The sequence below is a fragment of the Anguilla rostrata genome, chromosome 6 (genome assembly GCF_018555375.3).
Source record: "Anguilla rostrata isolate EN2019 chromosome 6, ASM1855537v3, whole genome shotgun sequence".
In the NCBI taxonomy this organism is placed as follows: domain Eukaryota; kingdom Metazoa; phylum Chordata; class Actinopteri; order Anguilliformes; family Anguillidae; genus Anguilla; species Anguilla rostrata.
Window position 1 is genome coordinate 32143908 of NC_057938.1, and position 17673 is coordinate 32161580.

A 17673-nucleotide genomic window follows, 5' to 3' on the forward strand; every position below is an offset into this window, starting at 1 on the left:
CACAAACAGGATCCTGACATAGGTTCCTGCAGTGTCCAGGTGCTGGAGGATGAAGTGGAGGGCCATGTTTACAGCATCGTCCACAGACCTGTTGGCTCTGTATGCGAACTGCAGGGGGTCCAGGAGTGGGTCCGTGATGGTTTTGAGGTGGGACAGTACAAGGCGCTCAAAAGACTTCATTACCACAGAGGTCAGGGCGACGGGTCTGTAGTCATTGAGTCCTGCGGTCCTTGTTTTTTTGGGGACGGGGATAATGGTAGAGGTCTTGAAGCAGGCTGGTACGTGGCATGTCTCCAGTGAGGTGTTAAAAATGTCTGTGAACACCGGAGACAGCTGATCGGCACAGTGCTTCAGGGTGGAGGGAGAGACAGAGTCTGGTCCAGCTGCTTTGCGGGGGTTCTGTCTCTTGAATAATCTGTTAACGTCCCTCTCCAGGAGGGAGAGAGTCGTCATTGTGATAGGGGAGGGGGAGGGGGCCTCTGAGGTGGGTGATTGTAGAGAGGCCCGGGCTCCTGCTGAGATGGGGGAGGAGGAGCTGGTGGTCTGGAGCTGGTGAATGGGTTCACGGGGGATGGTGTCAGGACTGTCCCATTGTCTTTCAAATCGGCAGTAAAACTCATTCAGGTCGTTGGCCAGGCGCAAGTCATTAGTGGAGTGGGGGGCTTTCGGTTTGTAGTTGGTGATCTGTCTGAGGCCCTTCCAGACAGAGGCCGAGTTGTTTTCTGAGAACTGCTGTTGGAGTTTCTCAGAGTACAGTCGTTTAGCATCTCTCACCGCCTTGCTAAACCTGTATTTAGACTCTTTAAACCGGTCCTTGTCCCCACTCCTAAATGCTTCCTCCTTTGCCAGCCTTAGCTGTCTGAGTTTAGCTGTAAACCAGGGTTTGTCGTTGTTGTAGATAACCCTGGTGCGTGATGGTACACAGCTGTCCTCACAGAAGCTGATGTATGATGTCACAGCCTCTGTGTACTCATCCAGACTGATGGTAGCAGTCCTGAAAACATCCCAGTCAGTGCAGTCCAAGCACGTGCGAAGATCCTCCATAATGCCTCTTCTCCGCTCGAAACGGGCTGCCACCCGCGACGACCCAGATGTGATGGTGATTCACCTCGGTGGGAACAGTATTGGAACATATGGGAATTCGAGGATTACTCTGTTGCGACAAATGAAGGCAGATATCAGGGAAATCAATTTGCTATTTCCCAATACTAAATTGATGTTTTCCGACATCCTCCCTCGCTGGAACTGGCGGGGCCAGACCGCGCCTAGCGGATATGGCCTTGAAAGGACCAGACGAAGGCTAAACGGGGCCATGTTTGGCTTTATGTCAGACATGGGTATGGGTTGCATTATGCATCCCAACATTGCGCTTAAATCATTTAGACAGGGATGGGACACATCTAAATTTAGAGGGTAACCGGTTGCTTCTGAAAAATTAGCAAAGCCCTGGCCTTAGCGCTCTGATGATGGTCTTATTGTAACGCCCCAAAGGCTCTTTTAAGAGCCACCCACTTTTTTAAAAATAGCATTATTCCTGTAAACGGCGCGCATGTAGACTCCCGGTGCTGCGTTAGCTAACGCTAGCTAACTAGGTAGCCTACGTTAGCTCTACCTATTAGCTAGCTACGTTAGCTAACGTTCTGGCTAACGCCCGGCGAACAAATGTTCTAAACAACTAATTTATTCGTAGTGATTAGAAATGTGTCCTTTGGCAGAAGGTTTGCTAAGACTTTCGTTTTCATACGTAAATTCTGTAGCGGTGGCTAGCTGTAAGTACATATCAGCGTGCTGTCCGTTGTGTTGATAAAAACGTACCGCTGGTCTGGGAAGGTGCATAGGTATAAGCACTCGCCTACCACTGCAGAGACACGGGTTCAATCCCCGGCAGCGGTACTTCCGGCTTGATCAGACGTCCCTACGAACACAGTTGGCAGTGGGAAGCCGGTGAGGGTGAGTCCTCATCGTTGCATTAGCCTACTGGTTGGGCGCCTGTTCAGTAGGGAGGAGATCTGGGGGAGATATCGTGAACCTCCGCACGCGTTACGCTCTACCAGTGAAAGTCCCCAGACTGACAGATGACAGTGCATCGACCAGGACTGTGATACACACGGAGAATTGGCATAAGAAGTAAATTGGGGGAGAAAATGGCACACACATAAAAAAGCGCGCATGTTAATGTAATTATGAAGTAGTCTACAGACAGTGATATTTTCAGTGTGAAAAGTAAATCATGTGCCTCAACAATCTGAACTTTCATGTAATTGTGAATAATTATACATTTTACCAGGCATTTCAATAAACTCGTAGTTAAACATGTTAAATAGCCTGTATGAATTCTTGTTGTTTTTGTCTATTTATTAATCACTAATCATGCACCGATGCACCGCAAGTAGCCTAGCGTCTCCCTGGCTTGCCAGTGCCTCCTCTCGCTGGAACAGAGGCACGCACTGCTAGCTACTGCCAGCTGTGTTCGCTCTCTCTCTCGCGCCTTGGTCGGAATCCTCCTGTAACACCTGACAATTTCTTGAAGACGGAAAATGAATTTTATTATTCTTTCCATAAAATAATTTCTTACATTTTTTTTTTGCAATGTAGTCCACCACACAGAAGTGGAATATAGGCTACTGTCCAAACAAAAGTTGAGTCCAGTTAAAAATAAAAACCGCGCCAGTCAAAACAAACGGAATCACCTTGATCTCTCATCGAAGTGCCGCAATGTACAAAAACTCTGAGAGTTCAATATCAGGTCACCAATTCACTTGGTATTCCAGGAGAGACGGTTGTGTAACCAAAAGCCTACGATACAAATCTTTATATTTTAATCTATTTTGCTCGTATTTCATATTGTCCTTCGGCAGAAGATTTGGTAAGATTTTCGTTTTCATACATACATTTAATATTGTCGAGGTAAGACAGAAAAGACGGTGGTAACGTTAGTTGGCAGACTCCCGGTGCTGCGTTAGCTAACGCTAGCTAACTAGGTAGCCCACGTTAGCTCTACCTATTAGCTAGCTACGTTAGCTAACGTTCTGGCTAACGCCCGGCGAACAACTGGACTGAACAACTAATTTATTCGTAGTGATTAGAGATGTGTCCTTTGGCAGAAGGTTTGCTAAGACTTTCGTTTTCATACATAAATGCTGTAGCGGTGGCTAGCTGTAAGTGCATATCAGCGTGCTGCCCGTTGTGTTGATAGAAACGTACCGCTGGTTAACGCTAGAAGTCTACTTACACCACTATATCACCGAGGTTCAGAAAATGTAAGCCCGTGTTAATTATATTATGGTTAATTTTATTGTGTGAATTCATTTAACTGGATGTTTCTACGGCGGCGATCGAGCGGATTCATTATATTATTTTCAGTTAAAATCATTTAACTAAAGGAGTACCATGGTGATTTTCACTTTCTCGGTTTTATGTGCTATTTGCACAAGAGGCATTGAAGAAACACAATGAGCAATGTATTAAATATGTCCGTTCTGTATTTTTGGAGAAACATGCGTTTTAAATTCATCGTCCTATTTTCAACCGGTTGAGAAAGTTGTCATTTTGCTACGTCACGAATACAGTAACCACTCCTATTTCCACGCCCCGCAAAGAAATATGACAGGACACACTGTCCTGCTGTTCAGACATTACAACTATTTGACTAACGTTAGGTTCACTTAAATTAGAGTGCCTTTAGATTATGTCTGGTCATATTCATTTAGCTAGCTAGGTAACGTTAGCTAGCTAGGAGGTTTGCTTTCATAAGGCAATGTTATCGATAACGTTAGCTTGCTAGTTTGCTTTTATGAGGACGTTATAGTTGTGCTTTTATCTTAACTTGGCTAGCTAGATAGCAAAAATTATAACTGGATACAAGTCAACGTCCTTACCATAGCTATCTATCGATACTTGATATACTACTAAGCTAGCTAGCTTGTGAAAATTCAGTCTCCAAAACAGATACTGTAAAAAATATGGACAAAGCTACTGTGACGTCCCCATTGCCTCTCCGTGGGTCTGTAAAACACGTTTTGAAGCTCAACGGCGGTCGAGGCAATGTTCTCGATTTGGAGGCAAAACCATAGAGTTAAGCTGTCTTGTGATTTTGACAATGGATTGACAGTCCGGTTCGGAAAAGCCCATCAACCTGAACGAACGATTGCAGAACGAACTTGAGGCTAGCTGATTGTCTGCCGTTATGTTTTAAAATATATGATCAAATGTTTACGGAGTTTAATTTCCATCCGTGACTGTACAGTGTCATGTAATCACGTTATATGTATGAAATGAATCATACAATTATGTTCAGTTATCTTCAATTTATGTTTATCGGCAAAACGAATATGCTTAGCTAGCATATCAGCTTACAAGTGAGCTAGGTAAGCTATCCGTGGTTAGCTCACGCATTAGCAATATGAACTACAGGGGAAGAACATCTACTGCACTGATGGTCAATCAATCAGAGTTGTGTAGACTACTGGTGATTTGACTAGGCTAATTTTCATATATCTGCCTGGTAGACCTGCTGTTAACCAAGCAAGTTATCGTCGTTGGTTTTCGCCACAGTCAGTTAATGAGCCATTAACTGCTACTACTCCATCGCCGTTTATGGTGTTTACTTGCTGGGTGACGCTAGCTGACCGATCGTTCGTAAGTCACTTTTTACCGAATAAAAATTAACACTGTCAGCGGTGGTTTACAGCGGAGTAAATATGACAACGCACTTTGAAGAGCAAGTTTTCCCACCTGTTGCAAAAATAATGTACATTGAATTTCTAATTATTATTTTCTTGCTAGATTCTAGCTTTGTCACATTCGTGCAGCATAGCCCAGGTAGACATTTACGGAATGTACACGACTGACAAGCCGTCAAACACGTTTGACAGATGCAATATTTGCCGTTTAGGGTTAGCTAGCTAGTCAAATGGGTTGGTAGCCTATGCTAGTCCAGTAGCCTATGCTAAAACAGTTCGCAACTTCGGCTACCAAGCCATTTGACTAGCTAGCTAACCTTAACCGGCAAACATTCAATCTGTCAGACGTGTTTGGCGGCTTGTCAGTCGTGTACATTCCGTAAATGTCTACCTGGGCCATGCTTCAAGCATGTGACAAAGCTACTATATTCCCGATTTTGGGATAAACACTTTTTCAGTTTCACGAAGCGAATTAAGTGTCTCAAGGTTCATTTGCTGAAATCACACACACAGAATTTAACGAAATTAACCATCTTGGCATTTAGAAAGGAATATGTTTTTAGCATTTAAGAGACCGACAAGCTGGGCATTTAAGACAGTGGTTCTCAGAATCGGTTCTGGGGGCTCCTTGCGTATATTGGCTTTTCTCCATTGGTTTTGATGATTTACAAGAAAAAAACGATAGCCTAATAATAATTAGAAATTCAACGTAGGCTACATTATTTTTGTCTTCATGCACCAGGTGGAAAACTTGCTGTACAAAGTGCGTTGTCATATTTACACGCCTGCAGATCAGTTATTAAAATACTTGGTAGATTTATTAATAACCGCTGACAGTGTTAATTTTTATTCGGTAGAAAGTGATTTGCGAACGATCGGTCAGCTAGCGTCACCCAGCAAGTGAACACCACAAACGGCGATGGAGTAGCTAGTAGTAGCAGTTACTGGCTCATTAACTGACTGGCGAAAACCTACGACGATAACTTGCTCGGTTAACAGCAGATCTACCAGACAGTTATACGAAAATTAGCCTAGTCAAATCACCAGTAGCCTACACATCTCCGATTGATTGACCATCAGTGTAGTCAATGTTCTTCCCCTGTTCATATTGCTAATGCGTGAGCTAACCACGGATAGCCTACCTAGCTCACTGGCAAGCTGATATGCTAGTTAAGCATATTCGTTTTGCTGAGAAACATGAATTGAAGATAACTGAACATAGCCTAATTGTATTTTTAATGTCATACATATAACGTGATTACATGACAGTACAGTCACGGATGGAAATTAAACTCCGTAAACATCTGATAATATATTTTAAAACATAACGGCAGACAGTCAGCTAGCCTCGTTCAGGTTGATGGGCTTTTCCGCACCGGACTGTCAATCAAATTGTAAAAATCACAGAGCGGCTTTTAAACTCTGTGGTTTTGGCTCCAACTCCAAAATGGCCGCGCCCGCCATTGAGCTTCAAAACGTATTTTCGGAGACCCACGGAGAGTCAATGGGTGACGTCACAGTAGCTTTGTCCATATTTTTTACAGTCTCTGATTGTAGCTCAGTCCTCCGCACTAATCCGGAAGTGACGCAAGCTGTACCTCATTGGTCCAGAACAAATATTGGCACTGTGCCCAAATGACGCAATAAATCATGAAATCGACCCATGGACAGTCATAAGACGAATAAAATACACCTATTATGACTATTTGTTCTTGTGAGAAAAAAATATTGATTTTGTATTTTGTATTTTGTCGCATTTGTACCGTAGACTTACATGGAAACCGGGTATGAAAACACCTATACTGGAGCCATCTGTAGTGACGCTAGTGAGCAACCAGGAACTACAACACCAGGAAATGAGCTTCAAAAACGAAGTCTGGTTTTGTCCGCTTGCTCCCAAAGAGATCGCGTATCATGGGGGTAGCTATGGTAACGGGGCACGGTCTGTCAATCATAGCTAACTGACAGTTCTCATTACCATGCCCAGACGGTTCGGGTGAATTTTCATAGTGGGAAATTTAGGCTTAGAAAAATACGTTTTAAAGTACATTGAAATGACTTAAGAATAAAAAAAAATTATGCACATTTGTTTTGTTGTTGCCTGAAGACAACTGGGAAGTGTCACGTTCAACCACCATGGTACTCCTTTAAAAGATTTAATTCAATCTTCTACAACAAAACAAACGTGCATAATTTTTTTATTCTTCAGTCATTTGAATGTACTTTAAAACGTATTTTTCTAAGCCTAAATTTCCCACTATGAAAATTCACCCGAACCGTCTGGGCATGGTAATGAGAACTGTCAGTTAGCTATGATTGACAGACCGTGCCCCGTTACCATAGCTCTGGATAAGAGCGTCTGCCAAATGCCTGTAATGTAATGTAATGTAATGTAATAGCTACCCCCATGATACGCGCTCTCTTTGGGAGACTGAATTTTCACAAGCTAGCTAGCTTAGTAGTATATCAAGTATCGATAGATAGCTAAGGTAAGGAAGTTGACTTATATCCAGTTATAATTTTTGCTATCTAGCTAGACAAATTAAGATAAAAGCACAACTATAACGTTCTCATAAAAGCAAACTAGCAAGCTAACGTTATCGATAACATTGCCGTATGAAAGCAAACCTCCTAGCTAGCTAACGTTAGCTAGCTAGCTAAATGAATATAACCAGAAATAATCTAAAGGCACTCTAATTTAAGTGAACCTAACGTTAGTCAAATATTTGCATTGTCTGAACAGCAGGAAGGTGTGTCCTGTCAGATTTCTTTACGGGGTGTGGAAATAGGAGTGGTTACTGTATTCGTGACGTAGAAAAACGACAACTTTCTCAACCGGTTGAAAATAGGACGATGAATTTAAAACGCATATTTCTCCAAAAATACAGAACGGACATATTTAATACTTTGCTCATTGTGTTTCTTCAATGCCTCTTGTGCAAATAGCACATAAAACCGAGAAAGTGTGAAAATCACCATGGTACTCCTTTAAGGTTAGCTGTGTATATATTCCGCTTGGCCACAGTGAGTGAAACTAGACGATCCGAACGTATAGTTGCTATGTAAATTACGTCAAAATGATTCAGCCTTGTTGTTTGCTACCTAAACTTCACGGTCCCGACTTTATCATTGATGGAATTTTGGGAAAGTGCGAGCTAAAAGGCCACAAAACAGTCAATATATCACATTAATATTCCATATAAGTACAATCGCTGTTCACAATACGTTAATGTAAGGCTAAACTGGTATTTTAATCACAATAGCCTACTTATGTTAATTTCCGAAAATTTATTTTTCGATGTCCTCTCTAATTCAGGGTGATATAGAAGAGCTCCCGGTGTATTGACCACCCACCTTCCTCATCACAGCAGGTTTGTAATTTGTGTAACGATTAGTTGCATTTAATTGTGGTAAGATATCAAGTATAGCCTATAGGCCTATAGTAGATAGATCAGAAGGGGACTTAGGTTGTCATTGTGATTAGAGGACAACAGTTGTTGCAGCGTACTGCGCCAGTTTTTTTTCTCTTTTTTTCTAGAGTCGACTGGACATTCAGCAGGCCTACCATTGGAGGACTACAGTTGGTGCAGAAAGGGTTCCAGTTCTGCCCTCTACAGTTCGGTAGAGGCGTGGTACAGGTATGTAATTCATATTATACAGAATTTAGCATTTGAGCTGTTTCAACTGGGAAAATATTATGTGTAAAGAATAAACCACGACGGACTGTCCCGTTATTGGAAAATAATGTACGACGGCGGTGGTGATACCAAAAACTGTGGTAGTTCGATTTACACTATTGTTAAGCGAAAACCTCTGGTCGTTAATTCTATGAAAACGAATTCTATCAAGAAAAAATTGTTCATTCTCATTTTATACCATACAATTAGCAGCAATGCTGGTCATTTTTGTCATTAGCATACATTATTTAAGAAAACTGTGAGAAACAATAACTCTATCAAATTCATCACCCTAGTACTGTCTTGCATTTTAAATTGGTGTTGTTGTGCAGTGTAGACATAGCGTCTTACTGAAACCGGGTTTGAATGCCAGCTAGCTTTATGATGGTTCGACGTCACTGGTCATCTGGCTAATATTAAAATTCTGGGTTTTAGGTCAGAATCGTTTCAAGTCATGGTTGTTATTATCCCAGCTAGCTAGTCAGCTAACTACAGAATTATGTTCAAAACAGCGGTTACTATAAACGCAATCGTTCACAAAGATACGGATGAAAATGCGTCCCGTAGCCATGAGTTAAATATGGGAACGCCTATTCTACTGTCCAGGTAGGCTAAGGGACGATTCCGTATTTTGCAGGATGATTGGCGACCCTAAATAAAGCTAGCAACAGTAACTAGAAATGTGATTCAATGTTGTCATGAATTGTGAAATTGGACATTGAAAACAGGAGGGGATGTAACAACAATTCAAATTCTAAAGAGCAAAGTTGGTGTTTTAACTGCTTTAGAATGCTGTATTTTGTAACGCATTGATTTTAGAACTGTTAAAAGGCCAAGGTGTCCCTTTACTGAGAATTAATTCCCACCCTTGGACCAATCAGAATTGAATATTCAGCCAAGCCCTTGTATAAATATAATTAAGAGATTCACTGTATTAGATTGGTTGAATTATTTTAAAGAGGCATGTCACCCATTTTAAGAATTCACGCATTTTCTTACTGTGGCCCAGGACAGTTCAGGAGTTATTGGAGAAGTTGGTGCAGAAACAGTGTTCCAGTTCTGCCCTCTACAGTTTGGTAGAGACGTGATTACAGGTATGTAATTAGTATTATACAGAATTTAGCATTTGAGCTGTTTCAACTGGGAAAATTATTATCTGTAAGGAATAAACCACAACAGGCTGTCCGTTATTGGAAAATAATGTACGACGGGGATGGTGATGTGGCCGAGGCAAAGCCGAGATGTTATAACATATTTTAACGTTAGAATATGTTTTAACATTTAAAACATATTCTAACAGTTTTGGATAAGTTTAACAATATTAAACTTATCCAAAATTGTTAATTGGTTTTCCCTGCTGTATTCATGAGGTCTGTACTGCTCTGCTCATTACTAGATACAGTATTTAAAGGCAAATAAGATGATTATATAACTTCCTGGTTAGCGTTAATATTTAAAGACTCGTCTGATCTGTACATTATCTATCACAGTGGTTCCCAAACTCGGTCCTGGAGTTGCCCTGTGTATGCTGGTTTTTGTTCCGACCACAATTGCAATACCAGAATTTTAACAAGTTGTTCATTTTTCTTAATTAGGTGCTCATCGTGTTTACAGGGATTATTAACCCACTTAAGCCACATCATGTCAAAATAGCCATAAACAATAAAGTTACCATGTTCATAATGTGCCTATTGTGCTTTCTTGCAAACAATTATATAGAAGAGAAGAAACATATTCAAACGTTAATTTGCTCTTAAAACAATATTAAACTCATTCAAAAGTGTTAATTGGTTTTCCCTGCTGTGTTCACCAGGTTTGTACTGCTATGCTTATTACTAGATACAGTATTTAAAGGCAAATAAGATGATTATATAATGTCCTGGTTAGTGTTAATATTAAAAAACTTGTCTGATCTGTCCATTATCTATCACATCATTTAGTGATAACATCATGCCACGCCGGGGGAAGAGATCTGAGGCTGCAAAGCAACGCTGGGCTAAGTTTGACGTTTCAGACCCTCGGTTCCAGAGTCCACAACCACACAGTAGCAATCAAGTCATGGAGGTATGTGACAGGCAATGTAAACAGGAGGTGTGTAGTCCACCTGTGGTGTCATCCCCACGCACAGCTCAGTATCGTGCACAGACTGAGGTTCAAGAGGTCAACAGCAGTGTGCAGGTAATAGACCTTTCTGATAATCATACCGTACAAGAAGCATGCGCCCCACCACCCTCTGTGATCTCTGTGCAGGCGTCCCATAGTCAGGATTATAGTGACTATGAACCTGAGTCAAGGAATCGTCAGTGTACATGCATGGCTCTGACATTTCTGGCACACCACAATGAGGCTCATGAATTGAAGGAGGCTGATCTTGACAAGATACTGGACAAGGGAGACAGTCTGTATAAGAAAACTATAAAACAGCTAAAAAGTGAAAATAGGTTCCGCAACTACTACTTGACCTTGGAGGAAACACCACTCACTGTCGCAACCGAGCACCATGAGTACAGGGTGCAAAGATCTGCAGTGGAAATGGGGTACATGAGGGCCAAGGGAGATCCTGGCACAGAGGATTGGTTTCAAAATCTTCGCACAAGACTTCAGTGTCTGTCTGCAGGTGTTACACATGCACTGCTTACAGTATCACCATATACCATTGCCGTGTTCAGAGACAAGTCTGGGAGATATGGACTGTTTGACTCTCATAACAGAGATGCTGATGGGCTACCTGTGCCTGGAGGAAAAGCTGTAATGATGACCTTTACACATTTGGATGACCTAATTGAAAAGATTGACCGGTTGAATGCCTTGCTATATTGTGGGTCTATTGACAGAAAACAGTTTGACTTCATGCCGGTGACATTTGCACATGCAAAGGCTCTGTCACATCGTTTGCCTTCCCTACAAGTGCAATCTGAAAACCTGCATGACAAAAGGCCTGTGGAAGTGAAGGTGACACCAACTGCCGAACATGAAACAGACACTGGACTCTCAACCAGCCAACATTCTCTCCAGTCAGTCAATGCACTGTCCACACATGTGATGTCAAAGGCTACACAGGTTACAACATCTAAAAAACTCAGTAAACAGCAAAGAAAAAAACAAATGAAGAAACAAAGAAAAGACAGAAAATCTCAGAGAGAGCGATACAGAAGAGAAGCAGATTTCAGGGAGAAGAAGAAGGAATCCATCACCATCAAATACAAAACAGATCTACATTTCAGGTTGAAACAGAAGGAATCCATAACAAGGAGATACCTAACGGATCCACATTTCAGGATGAAGCAGAAGGAATCCATTACGAGGAGATACAAAACGGATCCACATTTCAGGATGAAGCAGAAGGAATCCATTACGAGGAGATACAAAACGGATCCACATTTCAGGATGAAGCAGCAGGAATCCATTACGAGGAGATACAAAACGGATCCACATTTCAGGATGAAGCAGCAGGAATCCATAACGAGGAGATACAAAACGGATCCACATTTCAGGATGAAGCAGCAGGAATCCATAACGAGGAGATACAAAACAGATCCACATTTCAGGATGAAGCAGAAGGAATCCATAACGAGGAGATACAAAACAGATCCACATTTCAGGATGAAGCAGAAGGAATCCATAACGAGGAGATACAAAACAGATCCACATTTCAGGATGAAGCAGAAGGAATCCATAACGAGGAGATACAAAACAGATCCACATTTCAGGATGAAGCAGAAGGAATCCATAACGAGGAGATACAAAACTGATCCACATTTCAGGATGAAGCACAAGGAAAGCATGAAGGAATCCATCATCATCAAATACCGAACTGATCCACATTTCAGGATGAAGCAGAAGGAAAACATAAGAAGGAGATACAAAACAGATCCACATTTCAGGATGGCCCACAAGCTGCGCTGTTCATTGAAAATAAGAATAAAATACAGAGAGGTGAATAAAGTCATGCTTCAAAAGCGCATTGATGAAAAAAATAGGCTACTTCAGAGAGCTATAGCCACTTTCCAGGAACACATTAAAGCTGGGCCAACTTTTGTATGCACAATGTGCCATCGCACCCTTTTCCCCAATCAAGTGCGATTTTGCCATCGATCTAATTACAAGAAGAATCCACGTGAGGTTGCTGCCTGTTTGACAGGGAAATATGTTCATGAGTGTGACTGTCAATGTGGAGGCCCAGACCAGTGCACTGTGCCTGATGAAAGGAGAAAGGAGTGGATTTGTTACACCTGTGATTCCCATTTAAAGGCAGGAAACAGATCATGCATAGCTGTGGCAAACAACTTGGAGCTGGCACCTATTCCCGCAGAGCTCTGCAATTTGAATGTGCTGGAAAGACAACTCTTAGCCAAAATACTGCCATTTGCCAAGATTGTCACACTTCCTAAAGGTCGACAGACAGCTGTACATGGTGCTGTCGTCTGTGTGCCATCTGAGGTGGAAACCACGGTAAACACCTTACCCAGACTGCCCAGCTCATCCCATTTGTATAGAGTGAAGCTAAAAAGACATCTGAATTACAAAGGCCATCAGCACTTTCACACTGTTAATATGAGAAATGTAGTAGCAGGCTTGTCCAAACTCATTGATACACACCCCGAGTACAGAGACATTTCAATCAGAGATGATGCAGCAATGTATAATGAAACCATTGAAGACCTGCTACAAGACCCACCCACTGATGACAACGTACAGCAAAATCAACCAAATTATGTCATGGAATTTGACAGTTGTGATGAGACCGAAATGATGGAGATACAAGACTGTATTGAAAATGTCAATCCATCGCAGGTGCAGCATGCAAGCTCAACATCTGCTAACGAGCAACATGAAAGTCAGGATAAACAACCACCTAGTGCAGAGGATGAGCAAGCTGCACTGAGACCTGGAGTGGGCCTAGATAGTTGCTTGCAACCAGCTGACATTGGACACGAGACATTGACATATGGTGATGGCATATTCAGCATTGCCCCTGCACAAGGAAACAAGCCTGTCAGCTTCTTCAGGGTCCCTAAACTTGAAGCAATGGCCTTCCCTGTTCAGTTCCCTACTGGAGAGAATACATTGGATGCGGCAAGAAAAGTCAAACTATCCCCAAGCATGTATTTCAACGCAAGACTTTTCTGTGTTGACAATCGTTTTGCAAGAGACCAAAGCTACCTGTTCTTTGCACAGTTTGTCACAGAGACACACATGGCCAAAAACAGCATGTCCATTCAGTTAAGGAAAGGTAAACCCATTACCCGGGATGGACGCAAAATAAACAATAAGATGTTACAGGACAAGCGTGAGGTTGAGAGACTGGTGAGAAACAGAGATGCAACAAGATTCATGCAACCACTGAGAGGGACTCCAGCTTACTGGGAGAAAACTCTTAAGGATTTGTTTGCCATGGTCAGACAATTGGGGACGCCTACCTTTTTCTGACCTTCTCTGCCGCAGAATTCCGATGGCGGAATTTATAACTGCAATCAAATCGCAGCAAGGTCACGGGTGAATTTTGATGAGCTGGACTGGGCTGAAAAATGTGACATTCTCAGAAGCAACCCAGTGACCACCATGCGTATGTTTGACAAGCGAGTTGAAGCTCTGATGAGAGAACTGCTGCTGTCTCCTGCTCATCCAATTGGTCAGGTTATCGATTTCTTTTACCGGGTAGAATTTCAGGCCAGAGGAGCCCTCATATACATATGCTGTGTTGGGTAGAAGGAGCTCCGGTCTTTGGAGAAGACCCCGACCACAGAATATGCAAGTTTGTGGACCGCTACATCTCATGCCAGTTGCCTGACGTAGACAAACAACCGTTACTTCACAGCAAAGTCACAGAGGTTCAAATGCACAGCAGAACTCATTCCAAGTCCTGCAAGAAAGGTAAAGGGCATGCAGATTTGGATTTCCAAAACCACCTATGCGAGAAACACGAATAACTTACCCGAAGCCAGAAAGTGACAAAGACGAGGGTGAAGGTACAAGTAAAACAAAAAACAAAGCAATGAAAAGAGCAAAGCAAAATGGCAAAGGACATACAATGACAACACAAGCAGCCATGAATAAACTCAAACCACTGTGGGATCTGCTGAACGACTCCAAAGCACAAGTGGACAACTTGTCTCAGCTACTGGCACAGTGTAATTTGACTTATGACGAGTACAGCTCGTGTGTTGAGGGAAATGACGAATGAAAGCGTCATTGTAATGAAGCGTGAAGTTAAGGACTGCTGGGTGAATAACTACAATCCACATTTGCTGACAGCCTGGAATGCCAACATGGACATCCAGTACATTCTTGATGAGTATGCTCTCCTCATGTACATGCTCAGCTACATAACCAAGCCAGAACATGAGATGAGTGAATATCTCGGAAAAATAATCAGTGACCTAGGCCCAGAAAGTGTGCCTGAACGAGAGGAAATGAAACAAATCCTTCAAGCCTACTCAAAACACAGAGAAGTCAGCGCTCAGGAGGCTGTGGCGCGTACGTGCAGCCTGAAAATGAAGATGTGCTCACGTGATGTTGTGTTCCTGCAAACAGATGAGAACGCACTAAGAATGAGTCTCCCGCTCGGCATGCTGCAGAACAAACCAGAAGATTCTGAGAATGTGTGGTATTTGTCAGGTATTCCCGACAAATACAGAGCCAGACCCGAAACACCAGAGTTTGAAAACATGTGTCTAGCTGAATTTGCATCCAATTACAGGATTGTCTATGGGAAGGAGGCAAAAGGCAAGAAGCGTATTATGCTGTTGAATGACATGGGAGTCATTCAGAAACGCACAAGAGGGAAGGCCGCAGTTATCAGATATGCTCGCTTTTCGGAAAAGAAGCAACCAGAGAAATTCTACGGCAACTTGCTTAAACTCTACCTCCCCCATCGCTCAGAGTCATCACTGAAAACAAACACTTTCCCCACACACCAAGAGTTTTACAAGTCTGCCTGTGTGACATTACCTGGATTGGACATTATCTGCCCGTGACTGCAATTGTTACACACAACAGAAAGAAATTTGAGAAACACAGTAAAGCGGTGGACAAAGCCATGGAGGACTTCATGAAGCATGGCCCTATTGAAGATGCATGGGCTAACTTTGCACCAGAAAGTGAGTTGGTTCAGTTGGAATGTATCGCTGAACGAAACGAAGATGACCTGAATGAGGACGAACAAGATGATGTCCCAGAGTACAGCCATCATGAAACTGGTGGAGTGATGCCGGCTGTGAAGGCCCCGCCAATGAGCCCTGATTTACTGCGCACAATGTGTCAAAACCTCAACCGGACACAAGCTTCCATATTTTACTCTGTTCGTGACTGGTGTATTGAACGTGTATGTGGCTTAAACCCTGAACAGTTCTTTTACTTTGTCACTGGTGGTGCTGGCACTGGCAAATCACACCTCATAAAGTGCATCTATGGTGAGGCAACAAGGATACTCCGTCAACTCCCCAGACTGTATGAGGAAGTGGACATATCCATGCCAACTGTTCTACTGACTGCATTTACAGGCACTGCAGCATACAACATTTCAGGCAACACTTTACATTCCCTCTTTAAGTTGCCAAGAAGCTTAAAGCCACCCTACCAAGGACTAGGAAATGCCTTGGATGAAGTGAGGCACAGCTGTCAAATGCAGAGATTATCATTATTGATGAGGTGTCAATGATTTCAAAGCCCCTGTTTGCCTACGTCAACTGGAGATTGCAACAAATCAAAGGCAGTAAGAAACCGTTTGGTGGTATGTCAGTACTAGCGGTAGGAGACTTTTACCAGCTCCCCCACTGGGAAAAAGTAAACCACTCTGCCTACTTGAGGAGGATACGGTTGACTTCTGGCAAAGCAACTTTCAGATGATCACGCTGACCGAGATCATGCGACAGAGAGATGATGCTGCATTTGCTGAGCTTTTGAATAGAATCAGAGTCAAGGAAAAGACAGATCCATTAAGTGACACTGACAAAGCTCTGCTTTCTCAGGCTGTGACCGACCCCACCCATTGCCCTAATGATGTCCTTCACATCTTTCCAACTAACAAAGAGGTTGCTGAGCACAATGCCAAAACTGTGTCTGCTCTCCATTCCCATGTTACGAACATAGATGCAGAGGATTACAAGAGAGATCCAAATACAGGAGAGATGAATAAACAACAAAAACCTTGTAAAGCACAGAAAAAAGATCTGCTTGACACACTACAAGTTGCAGAGGGTGCCCGTGTCATGATCACAAGGAACATCGATGTTGAAGATGGGCTAGTTAATGGGACGTTTGGCAAGATTGGTACAATAGTCACTCAGAAAAACAAAGATGCTACTACAGTAACCATGCTTGGGCTTGTGCTGGACAATGCACATGCAGGACAGAGATACCGTAAAAAAATATCTGGTGGTGCTGAGAACTTGGTGTACATAGAGAGGGTAGAGGAAAACCTGAGCAACAACAGAGTGGTTCGCAGGCAGTTTCCCCTCAAGCTAGCTTATGCATGCACAGCTCACAAAGTCCAAGGCATGACAACACAATCTGCAGTGGTTTCATTGAAACGGGTCTTTGAATCAGGCATGGCCTACGTTGCTCTGAGTAGAACAACTTCACTACATGGCTTGCACATCATTGACTTCAATGAGAGAAAGATATTTGCTGATCCTGCAATCACAGCTTCCCTGGAATCCATGAAGAAAGCCTCTTTGGACAGTGTTATGCCACTCTTAAATTATGTGCAGTCTACAAACCAAGCACAGACATTAAAAATTGTCCACCACAACACGGAAGGATTACCGGCTCATATTCAGGACATCAAACGACATCATGAGTTGCGACTTGCAGATGTTCTATGTTTTACTGAAACTCACCTCTCTGGCTGTTTCGTTGCTGAAAGTCTCCAGTTGGATGGTTACAACATGTTCAAACGCAACAGACAGCAGTCGTACACAACCCTTCCTCAGATTGCAGTAAGACTTGGTGGCGGTGTGGCTATCTACGTGAGAGACCATTACCAGGCTTGTGAAATGCACTACCTGCAAAATGTGACCGACCTAGAGTTTGTGGTTGTCAAGGTTGAGTCCCCTGTCAAAGCTTTGATCACTGCTGTGTACAGACCACCGGACTACAATCTTCGGCAATTCCTACCAAACCTGCAGGCGCTTTTGGAGTCTTTAGAAATTATGAATCACCAGCCTATCATAGTCTGTGGAGATTTTAATGAGGATTTACTTTCCAGTTCAAAGAAGCCAATATCTGAACTGTTTAACACAAAAGGATATACACAACTGGTCAAGGCAGCCACCACTGACAAGAACACACTGTTGGATCACATTTACATCTCA